This window comes from Dendropsophus ebraccatus, chromosome 4 (assembly GCF_027789765.1).
Source record: "Dendropsophus ebraccatus isolate aDenEbr1 chromosome 4, aDenEbr1.pat, whole genome shotgun sequence".
In the NCBI taxonomy this organism is placed as follows: Eukaryota; Metazoa; Chordata; class Amphibia; order Anura; family Hylidae; genus Dendropsophus; species Dendropsophus ebraccatus.
Genome location: NC_091457.1, coordinates 17,916,117 through 17,934,245, shown reverse-complemented (window position 1 = coordinate 17,934,245; position 18,129 = coordinate 17,916,117). Strand labels below are relative to the sequence as shown.

The following is an 18,129-nucleotide window of genomic DNA, read 5'->3' as shown; positions in this document are numbered from 1 at the left end:
TCCTCCAGCCCAGACCGCCATTATATCTAACACACTTTTCCACTCATCCTTGGCTTTCCCTCCTCCTATAGTGCCTCAAATATTATTAGTGCCCCTCTTGCTAGATAGATGCTCACAATAGTCAGTTATCCTCAATAGGTAGATAGTTGCCCCCACTGCACATAACATAGAAAACCCCAAGGATGTTGATCACTGCCCCCCCCCCCCCACACACACACACTACAGATTGGTAGCCCCTAGGAGGTAGTTACCCCCCAGTAGGTAGATACGTCCCGCTTGGCAGTAAAAGTTGCCCATCAGTAGGTAGATAGATGCTCCTCAGTATGTATATAGCTGCCCCCCAGAAGAGATAGGCGCTCCCTAGGAGGTAGATAGTTGCCCACCAATTAAGATAGGTGGTCACTAATATAAGTAGGTGCCCCACCACCACCACCACCTCCCTCCCTCAGCATTGCCACTAATTGTCCACAAAACATAGTCTTTGTTAAGGTAAGACCAAGTGTGAACAGGGCCCTCAACCACCAAGTGATTTTTTTTATTTTTTATTTTATACCTACAGAGTACCATCAACATTGCCATAGAGCACCCCAATAACACCGCCAGTCAATAAACTGGGGGAAGTAGCTGCATCCTGTACAGCTGTGAATCCAGAATTTCCAACACCAAGTGTCGGTTTAGGGGTACAGTAAGGGTCACCACAGTCTAAAAGGGAATGCTATTTAGAAATTACATCCATAGAACATCTCAGACGTCAATCGTTCTACTGTCGAAATCGTGTAAAGCTAAGCTGCAATATGTGGTTATAGAGCTTTACTGCCATCTGCTGGTGACTGTTAGGTATTGCCACATTAGGGAAACCTCAATGTACAATATAGAGTAGCGAGAGATCGATCTAATCATCTGTGTAGGTAAATCTTTTTGAAAATATTATTGTTCTCTGTACTTTCTCTGGCCAATTCAAGGACACAACTTACTTCTCTCTGCTATGCCATGACAAAGTGCTTAAGAAAGAGCACAGGGGAGAACAGGCTGGCACTCTGCTGGGGGATGATTTACACAGTACATTACTACAGAGGGCATGAAGAGAAGGGGGTTATTGATACACCGATTTTACAAGGTGCTATGATGCCAGAAAGGAAAAGAATAACAACATAACAGCAAGAAAGGGGTTACACTAAACACTGAACCGGCAGGAGGATTACAGCATGGCAGATGTTACATCACAAAAGAAGCCCTGGTCTGGCGAGTTGCTGATAATGATGACAAGCTACACAAGGGACAGCTACCCAGAATTGAATGGGAGGTCAGAGATAAAAAGGAAGCCTTGATTTACCTATTAGATACATTATAGACCCTCTGGAGCAGGCAGACAGACTCTGCACAAAGCACTAGCTAAGCCTGTTTTCTGTCTTGGTCTCTCTACTGTTAGAGACAGAATTCCCCTAACAACAAGCAGTGGACAGTAGACGGCAGAGAAGTAAAACACCAATTGGATAAGACTTTAGGGCTAAACAGTGAACACATAACACTGTGTTCACTGCTGGAGAAATATGGTTCACAATTGTATCAGTGGGGGTCCAGGTGCTGAGACTTCCGGCTAATCGCTAGATTGAAGGGACAGATGCACTCCGGTATCAAGCGACTTTGATACCGGCTCTTTAACAGTGACATCCACAGCGGCCTCAGTTACCATGTAAATCTTGTGAAAATCTGTATTTATGTCAGTACGGCACAATTGTAAAGACCTGCCATATTCTATTGTCCAATAGTGGACATGTGACTGCGTGTCCAGCAGGGGGCACAGTATATGGAGAAATTACATTGTAATTTTGGCACGGGTTGCAGTCATTCATAGAAGCTTGTGCACTCCCCGGGTGGCAGGAAGAGGCTCCATGGCACCTATCCATCCCGCGCCAGCTCCCCTAGCCCAAGGACCCCCCACAACCGTCAATCCCACCGGCCGCCCTCCCCTAGCCCCCGCACACCCTCCATCCCGCAGGCCGCCCTCCCCGCTCTCTCTCCCGCTGCAGTCAAAGACTGTGCGGCTCTAGAGAGACAGTGGGAACCATGGTATAGCAGCACTCTCCCTGCTGCTTACAGGACAGTGGTCCCCGTTGTCTCTCTCCAGACACAGAGTCACTGACTGCAGCAGGAGAGAGAGAGGGGAGGGCAGCCGTCGGGATGGACAGATGCGGGGGGGCGCTAGGGGAGGGCGGCCGGCGGGGTGGACGGGTGTGGGGGGGTCCTTGGGGGTCTAGGGGAGCTGGCGCGGGATGTATTGGTGCCGGGGAGCTTCTTCCTGCCACCCAGGGAATGCACAAGCTGCTATGGATGACTGCAACCCGTGCTGAAATTACAATGTAATTTCTCCATATACTGCTGGACGCTTCATAGGAATTACACCCAGCCCTGCTCTGATTCGTGATGTCGGTTTTTTAGAGAAATTTAAATCTGCCTGATCTACTAAATTGAGGTAAATAGCAGTATAAGCGCATTTCCCATAATAAGTGTATATTAGGAATTTGTCTAACTTTCCTTATGTACTAATAACTTATTAAAAAATACATTTTGGCCTGAGTTGTCCTTTAAGTAAAGGACCTGCGAGTTTTTATTGGCTGCTACATTTCAGCTATTTGCATATGTGCTGTGATTGGCTGGTTAGGGTTGTGCTGGCTATCCGGATCAGTCCTTCTGTTATAGGATACCGTCCTGCACCTTTAGACTTGTTCACGGCGTGAGCTGGGATGATCCCTGACTTGTCCTTTCTGAGGATGTTTAACACTGCATAGTGTGTAGAAGAGTTGATTTCAAGAAACAAGTGTCTGTGCTTCCCATGTGTGTCTGTTCTGCTTAACAGCTAGACTAAGACTCCTCCGGACTGGTTCTTCTGTCCCTGACAGGGGACCTGGCATAAGCCAGGCCACCAACTTGACTACAGCAGGGACTGTCTTGTCCTGCTTACTCTCTGCACAGGAATCTGACTAGGACTGAGCTACTTCCCCTTCCTCCCACCAGTGTACTTTCCTGGGGTTGGTGGGGAGGTGTGTGTGTGTGCAAGAATAAGAGGATAGGGATAGGTTAAGAGAAAGAACAGCTCTTATTGGTGCACGGATCCATGTGGTACAAGAAAAAAAACAGTAACCCATTAGTAACTGCAGCTGTGCAATACTCAGACATATACAATACTGACATCTAGTGGTGGACAATAAAACAACGTCTAAACATTCCAGCATCACACAAGCTGACGAAAGAACTTTTTGGACAGGTGCATAAAACACAAAAAAAGAAAAAGAACCTTAGTGGTAGGACACCACACATCCAGTTTGTAATATGCTTCTATTTTTGTTTTTCTACTGTTCCTCAGCTTGCCACGTTAATGAAGAAATCTTCTTCTATCCAGGTCCTTTCCGACACACTCTTCTTCTTTTCCGCTATCCGTCAGAGACAGGGTCACGTGCTCCTTGGGCTTTACTGGCTAACCAATGAAGCTAAGTCACAGTGGTCACGTGGGCTGCTGGCTGTAGTGGATGCAAGGAGATTACTACTGTCGGGGGGGGGCAAAAGTGGGTGACGTGGGTGACACTGCTGGCTGTAGTGGGTGACTGCAGGGAGATGGCTGTGGAGGATGAAGGAGGATTAGTAGTGTCGGGGAGGGGGGAGCGTGGTACAATACAAAACTCTGTGGACTGTAAAGCTGCCCGTGCACATAGTGTGTTACACAGCCGAGTACCATGCTGTAATACTGCATGCAGATGTACAGGGATTTGCTTTTGCTATAAGAACTCTCATTGAGTTGTTTCCAGAAAAGCCAGTAGGTGGCACTTTAACATCACAAGCGAATGATTATAACTCCATTATTATATGTTATACTATATATAGCAAATAGTAGCTCGCATAGATGTGTGTCTATGAGAATTCCCCATATATGCTGTATATTTAGTGGACAAAAGCATTGGGTGTCTCATATATAATCCCGTTCTTACCAGTGCAGTCGCCAAACATATGTATAGAGCTCCCTGATACCAGTGCGGTACTGTAACAGGACATCACTGCTGCTATCCGTCAGGTCCTGAAAGGTCTTCCCTCCTAGATCTTCCCCATCTTCTGGGAGCGGTATCACTGAGAAGCGGAAGCATTGGGAAGCAGAGAGCAGAAAAGTTATCACCACTCTGCTGACTCCATAACTGCAGAGACCAAGCACCAGCAAACAAAGACTGTGCCTGCCAGGAGCTTCATGGGTTTCTATGGCTGAGCAGCTGCATGCAAGACCTTACATCACCTAACACAATGCCGATCGTGGACTCTGGAGTAGAGGAGATGCACCATGACTGTGTGGATGTGGGAGTGTGGTCACCGCACAGAGCGCTGGAGATGGAGATTGTGACCCTGTCAATTCCAAAAGACACCTCTAAAAGAAGAGGCTGCTATATCTGCAAAGGGTGAACAATTCCATATTAATGTCTATGGGTTTAGAATGGGACGTCCTAAAAAGATAGAGAGATAGATAGATAGATAGATAGATAGATAGATAGGAGATAGATAGATAGATAGATAGATAGATAGATAGATAGTAGCGAATGTAGCAGCACTGCAGTAAGATTCTCGCGATGCCAGCTGTTTAACCCGGTCGATATGTCTATATGTCAGATAGTCCACGGCACTCCAATAATTATCAAGTGAATAGTGGTATTTATTATATCATAGTGCAATGCCACTATTCACTTGATAACTATTGGAGTGACGTGGACTATCTGAAAGATAGATAGATAGATAGATAGATAGATAGATAGATAGATAGAACATAAAAAGGATATAGATACGTGGTGTCCCACCACTGGTGCTGTCTAGGGGACCTGAGCAAGTCACTCTCTCAGGTTCACAAGTGGGAGATGTAGTACTGTGTTTTCCCCACTAGGTTCCACTGTTTGCTCTCACCTGATGCACAGCTGAAGTCACCAAAGGTTAATTGTTTATCTCATGTGTTGTCTTGCTGATAAATCAAAGGTGCTTATTTTCTCCTATCCTATCTCTTCTCTCTCCCACACACACACACACACACACACACACACACACACACACACACACACAGCCCCACCACTCACAGGAGGGTTTAGTATTAGGCCCCTGTAGGAGGAGTTAGATCCTGATGGGAGGAAGAGGGAATTAATAGTTGGAGGTCCAAGTGGACGGGTGTGTGAGAGACTACCTCTTTACAAAGTTTCCCTTCTAGACACTAAAGCAACTATGCAGTGTAAAGTTCATGTTAAGGTAGAGAAGCCACTTAGAAATAATCCTTGCCCACGCCAGGAACGTCTCTAAAAAGTGCAAGGCAGTATCCTGAAGCAATAGGAACCTACCCCAGTAAGACAAAGCTACCGTACAAGGTCTACGTATCCTACTGTGCAGTGCAAGATGACTGGGAAACCTGGGAAGTCTGCTACACACAAATAACCAATGACTAGGGCTCGTATTACCCACTTAGGACGTTTATCTCGCAACTAGGAGGCATAAGGCAGTTCAGAGCCACTACTGGCATCCGTGAGTTCGAGTATCTTCTTACCTCTCTACCTATACACCTGTTCCGGCACAGCGCACTTACTAAATTGGACAGGGCTCCTCTGGCAACTCCTCTCTTCTCCTTCTATCTCCACAAAACACCTTCTACTTCCACAAGCACTGGTTACTTCTATGTCAGCACCAATGTTTCAGTATGAAGATTTGCAAGTCTCAAGTCTTACTTCAGTAAAGTGTTATATTTTTGACTAAACACATGAGACTCTGGTCAAATCTGTCAGCACCTGCACCCACACACACTACTGTATACTTGGGTTATTTCCCCTTTCTGTGAGTGGCAATACCACCAACTTGTTGGTCTGCTACCACTACAGGCTACGGTGACAAGTGCCCAAGTGACCCTAAACACTCCCGGCTGTTACTGACCATTTGGAATAACAAACTGGCCAAATCACGCTGCCGCATCACAACACTGCTACAGCGCATCACAGATAGATAGATAGATAGATAGATTAGATAGATAGATACACAGCACTGTACTGTCAACTAAACTTTGACTATATATACAGATCCTAAAGCAGACCTCAGACACTCTAAGGGCTCATTCAAACTGAGCAAAATAATTTCAAGCGGAGCCTTGCTGGGGATGCTGTTTGACATTCCACCTGTCCCATTGCTTCAATGGGATTTCTCGTGCGCCTTTGCTCTAAGAATTGACTTATCAATTCTTTGAGTGGAGAGGGGAGGAGTGCGTGTAACCCATCAAATCAATGGGACAAGCAAAATTTCAAGCGGCGTCCACGGCACGGGCTCCGCTTTAAATTCCACCTCTTTTGCTCCGTGTGAACAGGCCCTAAGAGGGCATTTGCACGTTCCCTAATTTCCGGTCCATGCAGGGACGATGTGCTAACGGAATTCAGAACTCCTTGAGTCATCATTCATTATGATGCTGGTTTCTCCAAAACTGTTTAAATCTTGACGCTACTGTACTGACACTACATATCAGTACAGTTTTGGAGCTCCCGGCATCATAATGAATGATGGTACCGGGAGTTCTCTACTCCGTTCCGTAGCACATTATCCTTATTAACTGACCGTGAAACTGTAGTGAGCAGACAGATGCCCCTCTCTCAGTCTCATGCACCACTGCAATCACAGTCCTGTCACTGGTCCCTGGCACCAGGACATTTTCTATGGTAGCACCTGAGACTGAGGACGACTGTGGGAACGGGAAAGATGGACACCTGGTAGACCTTCCTAACTGTCTGAGGTCAATACAGGTGACTTTAAATAGTCGAAAATTAGGAAATTTCCCCAAATGGCCCACTAAAAACAAGCTCTATTTGGCCCCAGATGGCACCCAGTGACTAACAGGACTCAGAGGACCATGGTACAGAATCTGCATCAGGACCCAGGAGCTTCACGTTACATAAGTCCCTTCGTTTCCTGAGGAGCGTACGTCTCGCTATTTGGCAGCCATACATGAGAAAGCTGTTCAGTGAGGATATGACAGAGATTGTGCAGGCAAACAATATGATTGAACTGGATCGGAAAAGACGTCTCAGGTATAATCCAGACCCGAATAATTCCTTTATTTATCATTTCCTAAATGAAGCTCATGAAACGTTCCTCCTCGGAGTGGACAAGGGCTCATTTCCCTCCGCTCGCATAAACATCACTGGTTCCAGACCCTCCTGTGTCATGAAAAATGACTTCCCATGTGTCAACAAAAAGGAAGTTGTTCTTCATAACTCGTCTAAATCTGTAACGAATGACACATCCTGTAAATGCCGCGGCCGCGCTGCTCTTCCCAGCCCTTAATTCATACGTTCTCATCGGGTCCTGTGGGACAAGGTTTTCTTCTTGCATCGAGGCTTTCTCAGAACACACAAGGTTACGTATCGGATCGGGGATGAGACATCCTGCCCTAATATAAGCAATATACAGATACATCTGCCAGCTTCGGAACCGCTCACTTGAATGGAAGATAGAACAGATCTCAATGTAACCCTACCCAATGTTCTAAAAGTCATGACCTACAAAATAATAGTCTAGGAAAGGACTTACCAACCACCAACACAATTGGAAGAAGTAGTGTAACAAGAATACATTACCAAGCAGGGAATTACATTACAACCTCAGGGTCTCAGATGCCCCCACTATCTCCACAGCTGCCCAGTTTTGAGATGTTCTTGGATCATCATAGTTACCATTCGGTGTGGTTGTGTTGGGTCAAGAAAAGTTGACCAAGCTTCAGTGCAGCCTACCACCACCATGTCCCATTTCAGCCTGTGGGGCACTGGATGGGATGCCAACAGCAATGCATTATGGTCTTGCAATGGCATTTCCATCCAAGGTGACACGAAACGCCGGAGATGTCCTAACAAGTCTTAAATGGTCACTGTCGTATTAAACATCGATACTCATCTATAGTAGTAGTGAACTCTGCACATCATCTCCCAGCACAGTTCTAAGCACTATGGCATGGCATAGCAGAAATGAGTATGCGCTGTGCTGTGATTAGCCAGAGAAGTAAGGAAAAGAAAGCCCTGTGCATGTCCTACTGATGAACAACCCAGCTGTGGGCTCTTAAAGTGCAGAAATCAATAGTCCAGGCGAGTTTAAGAAACTTTGTAATTGGGTTTATTAGCCAAAAAATGTATTTTTATCATAAAAAAGCAGTTTGAAGTTCTCCCCCCTGTCTTCATTGTTCTCCTATAGAGAGAGCTAAATAAAACACCTAAACATGACAACAAAGAGTTAATCTACAAATACCTCACCCTTATCTCCTCTGACAGTCAGCACTGACCTCTCTGAGCTCTGATTACAGCTGTCACCCAGCTCTGTGCCTGTAATCCTCTGTTATCTGCTTTCTCCTGTTGGCTAACTCCCTCCTTCCTCCTCCCCCCTCCCCTCTCCCTAGAACAGACTGAGTACGTCTGATGCAACAAGTCACAATTTCCTGATCTTTTGCAGTAAATGGAAAAGAGGAGGGAGGGGGGGACCTGGGAAAATGCTATTTAAATGCAGATAATGGCATATATGGCTAATAAACCTAATTACAAAGTTTCTTAAAATCGCCTGTACTATTGATTTCTGCAAAAAAAAACAAAAAAAAAACCCCGACAGTGACTCTTTAAGGGCTCAACAGTTGGGGTGGTGTCAGTCAACACACAAGTCAACAGTAGATAAAGATTAACTATTTCAGACTTGTCTCATTCATATACCATCACCCTTAATCACACACATACGGAGAATATGTCCCAACAAGAGAATTCAAGACCCAAGACGATTGGTACAAATGGTCAAGCTTTAGGAAAATACTTGTCTGCCCCTTGGGTTTGGCCCCCTAATCTTACAATGTGCCAGACAATTTCGTGTGGTTCCTTCTTTTTTTTGTCAGAAATCCAGTGTTCAGATGTTACCTTGTGCACATAAATTTTCAAATAAAAAAATCCTGGCTGGCCTTCTATGAACTCTGACCTCAACCTCGTTGAACATCTTTAGGATAGAACTTTGTGAGCAAATTCTAAAATAAACATAAACAATATAACGTTCCCCTTCAGTTTCCTATACGTTGCTTTATTGCTTGTTTTTTGCCGTGCTTGCCTTTAGCCGGCTCCCTAGCTGTCCATATTCTCATAGCTGTGTACAGCTGACCCCGACGCTCGCGGAGCCCACTGAATTGTTCCCAGGACTCAGCAAAATAAAGACAGCCATAAAAACAAACAAGCATCTGTGTCTTGTGTTACAGATACCCTCCAATGAGTCACCTTATCGGGAGCCCGGCTCCTTCTTCTCAGTGGGCTGAGTTGTGCATGAAGGCAATCCATCAAAAACAGGAGCCAAAGTAGTAAGTCTGACCTTTATACAGATTTTATTGTGCTAAATTTACTTAGTTCCCAGCACTAATAATATATATGAATGAAAAAACAAACAAGAACATCTGTCTCCCATCTTTCCGATCTGCTCTGGGGGAGTTACGTCCCAATCTACTGAATTTCCAAACAGAATAAATTCCCAAACGCAAGTTAAAGAGGACGGTAAAGAGTCGAATCCTCCTGAATATCTTGGGTCCTCCTGATGGTAATGATACAAAGTCACCAAGTGCAATTCTTATAAGATTCCTTCTTTTCTACCCTACGCGGGGAAAGGTCACAACAATCCCATCACTCCGAAAGCCCCTTCTAATTTCCTTCAAAATACCGGAACACTGGACTCCAAAGACATAGGAGACCTTACAAAAACATTGGGATGGATGGATCGGAACTTTTTTACGGGAAGTGACTGTGCGTAGAAGAGACTTTGTAAATCCATTGGTCATCATGACCAAAGATGTCCATACACATTTTGTGAATGTCATCAGATGTTGGCATGGCTGGCAGACTGTCTAATGTGTATAGTGGTGTCCAGATGGCAGATGTTGGAGAAAATAAGGTTATATTGGACTTGCATTTCCCGATCCTTTGTTACCATGGAAGAATATGTAACAGACAGTGTGGACCCGCTGTACTACTCAACCGGTTTGGCTATGGGCCACACTAGAGAGTGGAGTCTAAGTGCTGTCTGGGTCTTCACCCTTTATCCCGCTCCAGGATGCGGAAGCTTGTGGCCAGAGGGCACCAGGTTCCTCTACAAGTGTGATCCTGAAGTGAGCAGCAACTGGTTACTAAGACTTGGCACAAGGCAACGGGGAACAGGGCAAGTAATTGTAGTCAGTAGGAGAGTCAGGGCAGTACGGGGGACAAGAGGGGTATCGTAGTCAGACAGGCGGCTTCAGGGGTAGGTCAGACCATCTGAGTCAGCAACGGGCTAGGAACACTGTAGAGACAAGGGTCAGGCAACCTGAACTAGAGACAATGATAAGAATTAAGCAGAATAGCAGAAACCTTTGCTTGGAATTCAAGATTCCAATAACACTCAGGCAGGGGAAGGGCTGTTGGAGCTGGTTTAAATAAGTACAGGTGGCTCTGGATTGACAGACGGCAGTAGCAGGTGGAGACAAGCTGCCTCTATAAATCCAGACATGTTGGCTGCCTTTGCACCCTAGTGGCCAGAGGTGTCACTGCAGCAGAAGGAGGAAGGAGATGTCCGAAGACACGAGCAGCCCCTCGCTGAGCATGGAGCTAATCAGAGTAGAGAATAGGACATCACCGCTGCCTCAGTCTAATCAGGAAGCATTACAGAAAAGCTACTGACAGAGGCTTATACCCTTCCTTATGCACACTGGGCCAACCCAATACATGTGTAGCATGGGGTCAGTAGACATGGCCATTGGAAGAACAAGTGGCCGACAGATATCTAACGTAGATGACCTCTTTAAAGTAGACCATACACTTGAGAGATGCAGCTATATTTAGTAGGATCTGCTGGTATATGTCGTACTCATACACTTTTAGTTATTGGTGGTTGAAGACCTGATCTCAGCAGGACCGGACAGTCATCTAATGTGAATGGTTGTCTCCAACTCTTCCATGACAGCAGGAAAAGAATTGTTTAACATGTCTAGATCAAGACCTTCCCTGGAGTAGTTTAGTTCCACACCAACCGGACTCACAACTAGAGTGTCAAGTGGTTTCTTAGAAGAAAATGTGTAGGGTAGAATAGGGGCACCGGACCACCAGCGATATCATTCCCATTCCACGGAATCCAATGCCACACTAGCAAATCTTATTCTATAGCGTATCTACTTATCTTCCTCAAGGCAAGGGACCAGGCAAAGTTGGGGGAACACCATCACCACAATTGTTATCTATGAGTAAAAGTTGCTTGTTCAGATAGTGCCTGGATATGGTGCCCAGGATCTACCCCATCAGGTGGGACAGAGGTTGGAGGACCCCCATCCTCGAAAAATATATCATATAACATCATATATCTATTACCTCCTGTAACTCTGATTCCTGACTACGGTGGTGTAATTTGGGCACTGATATATTGGAGTGAGTCCAAGGTATACAGAGCTACATCCAAAACCTATGTTCTGCTCACTAAACCCGAACCGCACTGAACGCAGGATAATCTTTGGTATTTGTGATTGGGGTGGGTTGATAGGGACATGAGATAAGTGCTGTGGGTGATTTGTAGGAAGTCGCCTTAGTGAGTAAACCTGCATATAAAGAGGGTATATAGACGACATAATTCTATAGCAGACGTTCCAACTAAAGCCTGTGCAGATGAAATAAAATTAATCCCTTTTGCAAATATCAAGCCTGAACAAGGACATTGTGATTGACTTATCTGTATGGCTCTCCCGCTGGATATTGAGTTGCAAGTACTGTAAGGAGGCTGGCATTCAAAGAGCGGTGACATTGACCCGATTGCCTACTGAAAATACCATGATATGGACATCTTTGCACTGATTTTTTTTTTCTTTCCTTTTTTCCTGAACACAAAATGAAGAACTGTTCAAATAAGTCTTAATTAAAAATTTTCTACCATTTAGCTGCTACTCGGAGGAAAATAAGATATCACATAGGCTGGAGAGAGAGAGGAGAACAGATACAAGACAGTCTGAATGGGAGAATTATATAGGCTGTATAGAAGGAAGACGGAAACGAAACGAAATACAGAAAACTACAAAGGCTATATAAGCAAAAGTAAGCAACATTTTTAATAGAGACCTATGAAGAAAATACTTTTGCTTTATGTGGCTTTTCATATGTGTCCATAGCCTTTAAAAGGTGTTGTCTGGCATTTGATTGATGTTTTAAAAATAAAGCTATCCGATCCCTACCCTATGCGCCTGATCCCTACTGTTCACTACTTCCTCATCTCTGTCTCAAAATATGGAAGCACCTGCTCAGCCAATCATTGTCTAAAGTAGGTCACCACAGTATGTTACCTTTATTCTGAGCGTCCAGGATTAGAAAAACACAGCTGCTTCCTTCCAAACACAGCACCACCCCTTTGCTCAGGTTGTCTGTGGTATTACAACTCACCTTCATTCACAGCTTTTTCTGTAGCCCTGTGAAAACAGTCGAAAAACAAGTCAAAACAAACAAACAAAAAAATTGCTTAAAATTTTAACCTTTTTATGCCGCAAAATGATGCGTGAACACGGCCATAAAGTGCATACCTTTGGATACATGAGTTTGCGGCCATGTTAGTGACAGTATTGGTCATCTACTGAGCTTTCCCTAAACCCTTCTCTGAAATTCTTTCAGTTCTTCCCACAGAAAAGATTTAAGTCCAGTTTTTGGTTAATCCCAATTAAACACTCTTGCGGCTATAACTAGAACATTGTCATGGTCCGGAAATAACTTGGTCAAACTCCAGCTCCATTTTTGCTTTGTTTGTGAGATATTGTTAACATGGATCTTTGTAATTTACTTCTATTTAAAAAATCTCAACTCTTCCCATACTTATCAGCTGCTGTATGTCCTGCAGGAAGTGATGTATTCTTTACAGTCTGACACAGTGCTCTTTGCTGCCACCTCTCTCCATATCAGGAATTGTCCAGAGCAGGAGAGGTTTTCTATGGGGATTTGCTGCTGCTCTGGACAGTTCCTGACATGGGCAGAGGTGGCAGCAGAGAGCACTGTGTCAGACTGAAAAAAAAATACACCACTTCCGGCAGGACATATAGCAGCTGAAAAGTACTGGAAGACTGGAGATTTTTAAATAGAAGTAAATTACAAATCTATATAGCTTTCTGATGCCAGTTGATAATAAAAAAAAGTCTTTCTCTAGAGTACCCCTTTAAGCCATTGTGTCGTCATGTATCAGCTGTGACTCTGACATCGATATACTTAGAGGAGGACGTCATCCGCTACAAAAGACTCCGGCTAAAATAGTCTGCTCCACGTCCAGATGAGAAATGGCAGCTAAAACAAATAATCTGGGCTGGATTTTACACGACAGCGTTTCCCTTTGATTTTTTTTAGCTCTTCATGGTAGGAAGATTACACAGACACATATTGTAACATCACGTCCATTAACTATTGGAGGCCGTCAGTGCTTCCTTTGTTCTCCGTCACACAAACATTATGTTCTGTGACACGGTTCCATTAGGACTCCATCCAAGCTGAGGTTATGAACTGTACCTTAAACAAAACTTCCCAGCTATTTGGCTGTACAAATCTGTAGCACCCCAGCCGGCTGCCAGGCGCAGGGCCGTTATGTAATCCGCACAGTCCCAGCGAGAACGGCAGGAGGTTGGAATCTGCTGATAGATTCCCGGTGGGAAGGGGCATTGGATTTCACCATAAAAGGCAATTGTAACATTTTAGGTAGGAAAGTGTTTATAATGGTGGCGTGATTTACGAAGTCTCAGGACACGGATCGGGATTGTACATTCACCCCAGGATCCGGGGGACGGAGGCTTTAATCGTCTTTAAACAAATGGAATGAAGTGATATTATAGCAGATTAGTGGACACATTGTTTACTCCACAGCAGGTCCGGATGGTTAATATCCTACCGTGGAGGCGATGACACTTTCATAGCGCAGTACAAGTCGAGATCCAGACCGGGAGACACAAAGCCATCTGTCTGTAAATTTAGAGGGTATCTTCATTTGTAAGCATCATAACTACGTAAAAGGATGAGACATTGTACATACATTACATTACTGATCTTGAGATACATCCTGTATTATACTCCAGAGCGGCACTCACTATTCTGCTGGTGGGGTCACTGTGTACATACATTACTGATCCTGAGTTACATCCTGTATTATACTCCAGAGCTGCACTCACTATTCTGCTGGTGAGGTCACTGTGTACATACATTACATTACTGACCCTACACTGATCCGGAGTTACATCCTGTATTATGCTCCAGAGCTGCACTCACTATTCTGCTGGTGGGGTCACTGTGTACATACATTACATTACTGATCCTGTACTGATCCTGAGTTACATCCTGTATTATACTGCAGAGCTGCACTCACTATTCTGCTGGTGAGGTCACTGTGTACATACATTACAGTACTGATCCTACACTGATCCGGAGTTACATCCTGTATACTGCAGAGCTGCACTTACTATTCTCTCCAATTCCTTCACCACCCCATCTGTCTGTGTACTATAATATGTACTGTTGTTTCAATAATTTTTGCACAGATCAACAGTACAAACAAGAAGACATTTTAATATATCTTATCCGACAAAAATGCTTCTTCTGTTATCAAGCATCTTCCCAACCTTGAACTGCTAAATTATTGTTTACTTAAAAAAAATATAAAAATAAAAACAACTTAGCAACAACTTTTCTTTACAGGTTATTACTTGTGGCTAACCCCAGGATCAGATTACAAGCAATGGAGGGAGGAGGCAGCTGGGAGGTTGAGTGCCTGGGAATACATACAAACTGCAGAGAGACAGAGAAAGATAGCCAAAAGCAGAAAACTGCTAAACAATGGTATATACAAGATAAATAATGGCCAGATATAGTGCTGCTCCTCATGTACACATAGGACAGCTAGTCCTAAAATGTCACATGAAATGACAGGTACACGTTAAAGAGCGTCTGTCAGTAGGTTCAGGCCGTCCTATCTCAGGGTAGCATAAACTAGTGACAGAGAAGCTGAACAGAATGATGTATCACTTACATTGTTCTGTGCAGCTGATCCAGAGATATCCTCCTGAATAACATGGACAATAAGTAGTCCTCTCCATTATGTGCATGAGCCCAGCAGTCCTGGATATTCATGAGGAGCAGAAAACTCCACCCACCAGCTGCTGATTGGCAGTTATCTATCCATGCTGTGTATAGTTAGCAACTGTCATCAGCAGCTGGGGGAGGGGTGTGGCAAGAATCCTATTCTCCTGCATATTAGGAGAACGGCTAAACAGAATGATGACAGTAATACACCGATCTGTTCAGCATTTCTGTCACTACTTTATGCTGCCCTTATTTAAGGCGGCATAAACCTAATGACAGATCCCCCTTAACCGCACTGTCCGGTCACTAGCTTGTTCATAGATGTGGTATTCACACTCATTGGTGAACAGTTTGCAGCAATTCCACACAACGTTCCTTTCTGGCATGTTTCCGTCCCCTATGTAGACAAAGGAATAAGGCGAAGTCCTCGCAGAATATTACGGTACAGTATAATCCTCAGTGCGCCGTCTGTAAATCCTTCTCATTCAAGGATATTGCGGTTTAATCTTATCACTGAGCTGATTGAAGTTACAATTTTGCTTCATGTTTTTCCAATGATACCATCTACACTGCGGCCTATTGGGGTCACAGACATATTCCCTGGATTTCCTAACCTAACGGGTGACAGCGATAGCCGAGGAACCCATCAAACAGCTCCCAATATCTCTGCTTCCTAGACTCCTTTGTGAGTATTATCATGATCAAACATTATCCACAGATTAGGGAATAACCATGGTGGATAAAGCAGCAGCATGCATGTGCAGCCAGCCTACTTCATTCTCTATGGGGCGTCCAACCACGGCCAAGTTTAGTTCTAGACAATGTTTGGAAGTGCCATAGAGAATAAATGGAGCACTAGCCAGGCAAGGGGTAGAGAAGTTGCTTGATAACAGGGGAAGGAAACATTTTGTCTGATAAGATATATTACACAGTTTATTCTCGATTGTACTATTGATCTGTGCACAGTGTGTTGAAAGAACATTGCATATTTAAGAAATAGCTGGTGTGGTGAAGAAACTGGAGGGAATATTAAGTGCAGGATTACAGGACTATAATACAGGATTTAACTCAGTACAAGATAAGTAATGTAATGTATATACATGGTGACTCTGTCAGCGGAATAGTGAGTGCAGCTCTGGAGTATAATACAGGATGTAACTCAGGATCAGTACAGGATAAGTAATATATGTACGCAGTGACCCCACCAGCAGAATAGTGAGTGCAGCTCTGGGGTATAATACAGGATGTAACTCAGGATCAGTACAGGATAAGTAATGTAATGTATGTACAGTGACCCCACCAGCAGAATAGTGAGTGCAGCTCTGGGTTATAATACGGGATGTGACTCAGGATCAGTACAGGATCAGTAATGTAATGTATGTACACAGTGACCCCACCAGCAGAATAGTGAGTACAGCTCTGGGGTATAATACAGGATGTAACTCAGGATCAGTACAGGATAAGTAATATAATGTATGTACACAGTGACCCCACAGTAATCCACACTGAAATTCTAGTCACGTTGAAGTTCTAGTTTTCACACTGTCTTCTAGAGCAGTCACTAGAGCCAGCTTTGCCATATAGATTAAGGCAGAATCAGCAGAGACACCTCATTATAATGACAGCTCCTATACTGTGGAGAGCTAGACAAGGCAGGATAGTGACACTATCTGTGCACCACACACACACATAAGGCTCTGTACGCAACTCATCTGCCAATCCCTGTTCTCTTAGGCTAGGTTCACACTACGTAAGTTTCCGGCCGTAGCGCGCTCCGTGAATAAGCGGCCAGAGATTTACGTAGTTTGCACACAATGGAAAGTATACGATCTACGGCTGCACAGTTCACACAATACGTACGAACTTATGCCCGGATCATATGCGGCGATGTAAAAAATGAACCAGACCATTGTTTCGGGAGGGAAATGCTGTAACTTACGCCCGTAGCGTAACATGCGGTCCCGTACGTAGTGGTGATTTCTTCTTTTTTCCACTTTGATTTGCCAATCCAAAAGGTTCTGTAGGGTGTCCGGGGCTAGGCGAAGATATCCCAGTAAAATACCGCTGTCAGATCGCTACGTACGCCGCTCGGGAAGTGTACGTAGCTTACGGGTGTAAGTTCGCGGACCGTACGTATCCGGCCGCAACTTGCGTAAATCCCGGCCGGAGTTTTACACGTATATGTCCGGCCCCAAAAAATATGCGGCCGGACATATACGTAGTGTGAACATAGCCTCAGGGAGCGGGTTATAAATCCAATAAATCAAACAAATTAAATCCATAAGACGTTCCCTATAAGACATTGGCTATGAATGATACAGTGATGTGTGCAATGACCCTATACAGTAATGGTATGCACGCGGCTTACTTCCCCGACTGCAGTCAGTACATAGCTCTACTTATCAACCGAGATAAAACTACTGAAAATAGACGGCAGAAAATGTGCGGAATTGTTAGTTTCTTTCTGTAGAATATTTTAACGTGAAAACCGTCTGGATAAAAAGAGCAATACATTATTCTATCAGTCTCCTCAATATACAGACAAGAGTCTCAGTACTCCCCTCAGGACATAGCTGATACCCCAGCAAGTAATGGGTAAGGGGGGCCTATCTTTCAGGCTATATCTGGGGAATGGCTGCCATCTAGAACACCCCCATATTGGATAAAGGCCAACGTTTTCAAATGGGAAGGTGGTCAGTATTGTCACAGAGATAGTTTCCTGCATTCAGATTTGCAATATCTTGTAGGGTTCAAAATTGGTAAGTTTCCTGTAATGCACAGCTATTTGACATGTTAAATGTGTTGTCCATGGTGCTGAACACAAAGGTGAAGATGCTGGATCCAATTGTTATTACACAAATAAATAGATAGATAGATAGATAGATAGATAGATAGATAGATAGATAGAGGATAGATAGATAGATAGATAGATAGATAGATAGATAGATAGATAGAAGATAGATAGATAGATAGATAGATAGATAGGAGATAGATAGATAGATAGATAGATAGA

At 44.2% G+C, this 18,129-nt stretch overlaps 1 long non-coding RNA gene across 1 annotated transcript in view; it reads right to left on the bottom strand.

Annotated features, from left to right (window-relative positions):
• LOC138789471 (uncharacterized) overlaps positions 1–18,129 on the bottom strand; it is a 58,159-nt gene that overhangs the window by 20,643 nt on the left and 19,387 nt on the right. Inside the window, exon 2 of the long non-coding RNA XR_011362724.1 lies at positions 12,453–12,478. This is a non-coding gene — a long non-coding RNA (uncharacterized lncRNA). The remainder of the gene's footprint in view (positions 1–12,452; positions 12,479–18,129) is intronic.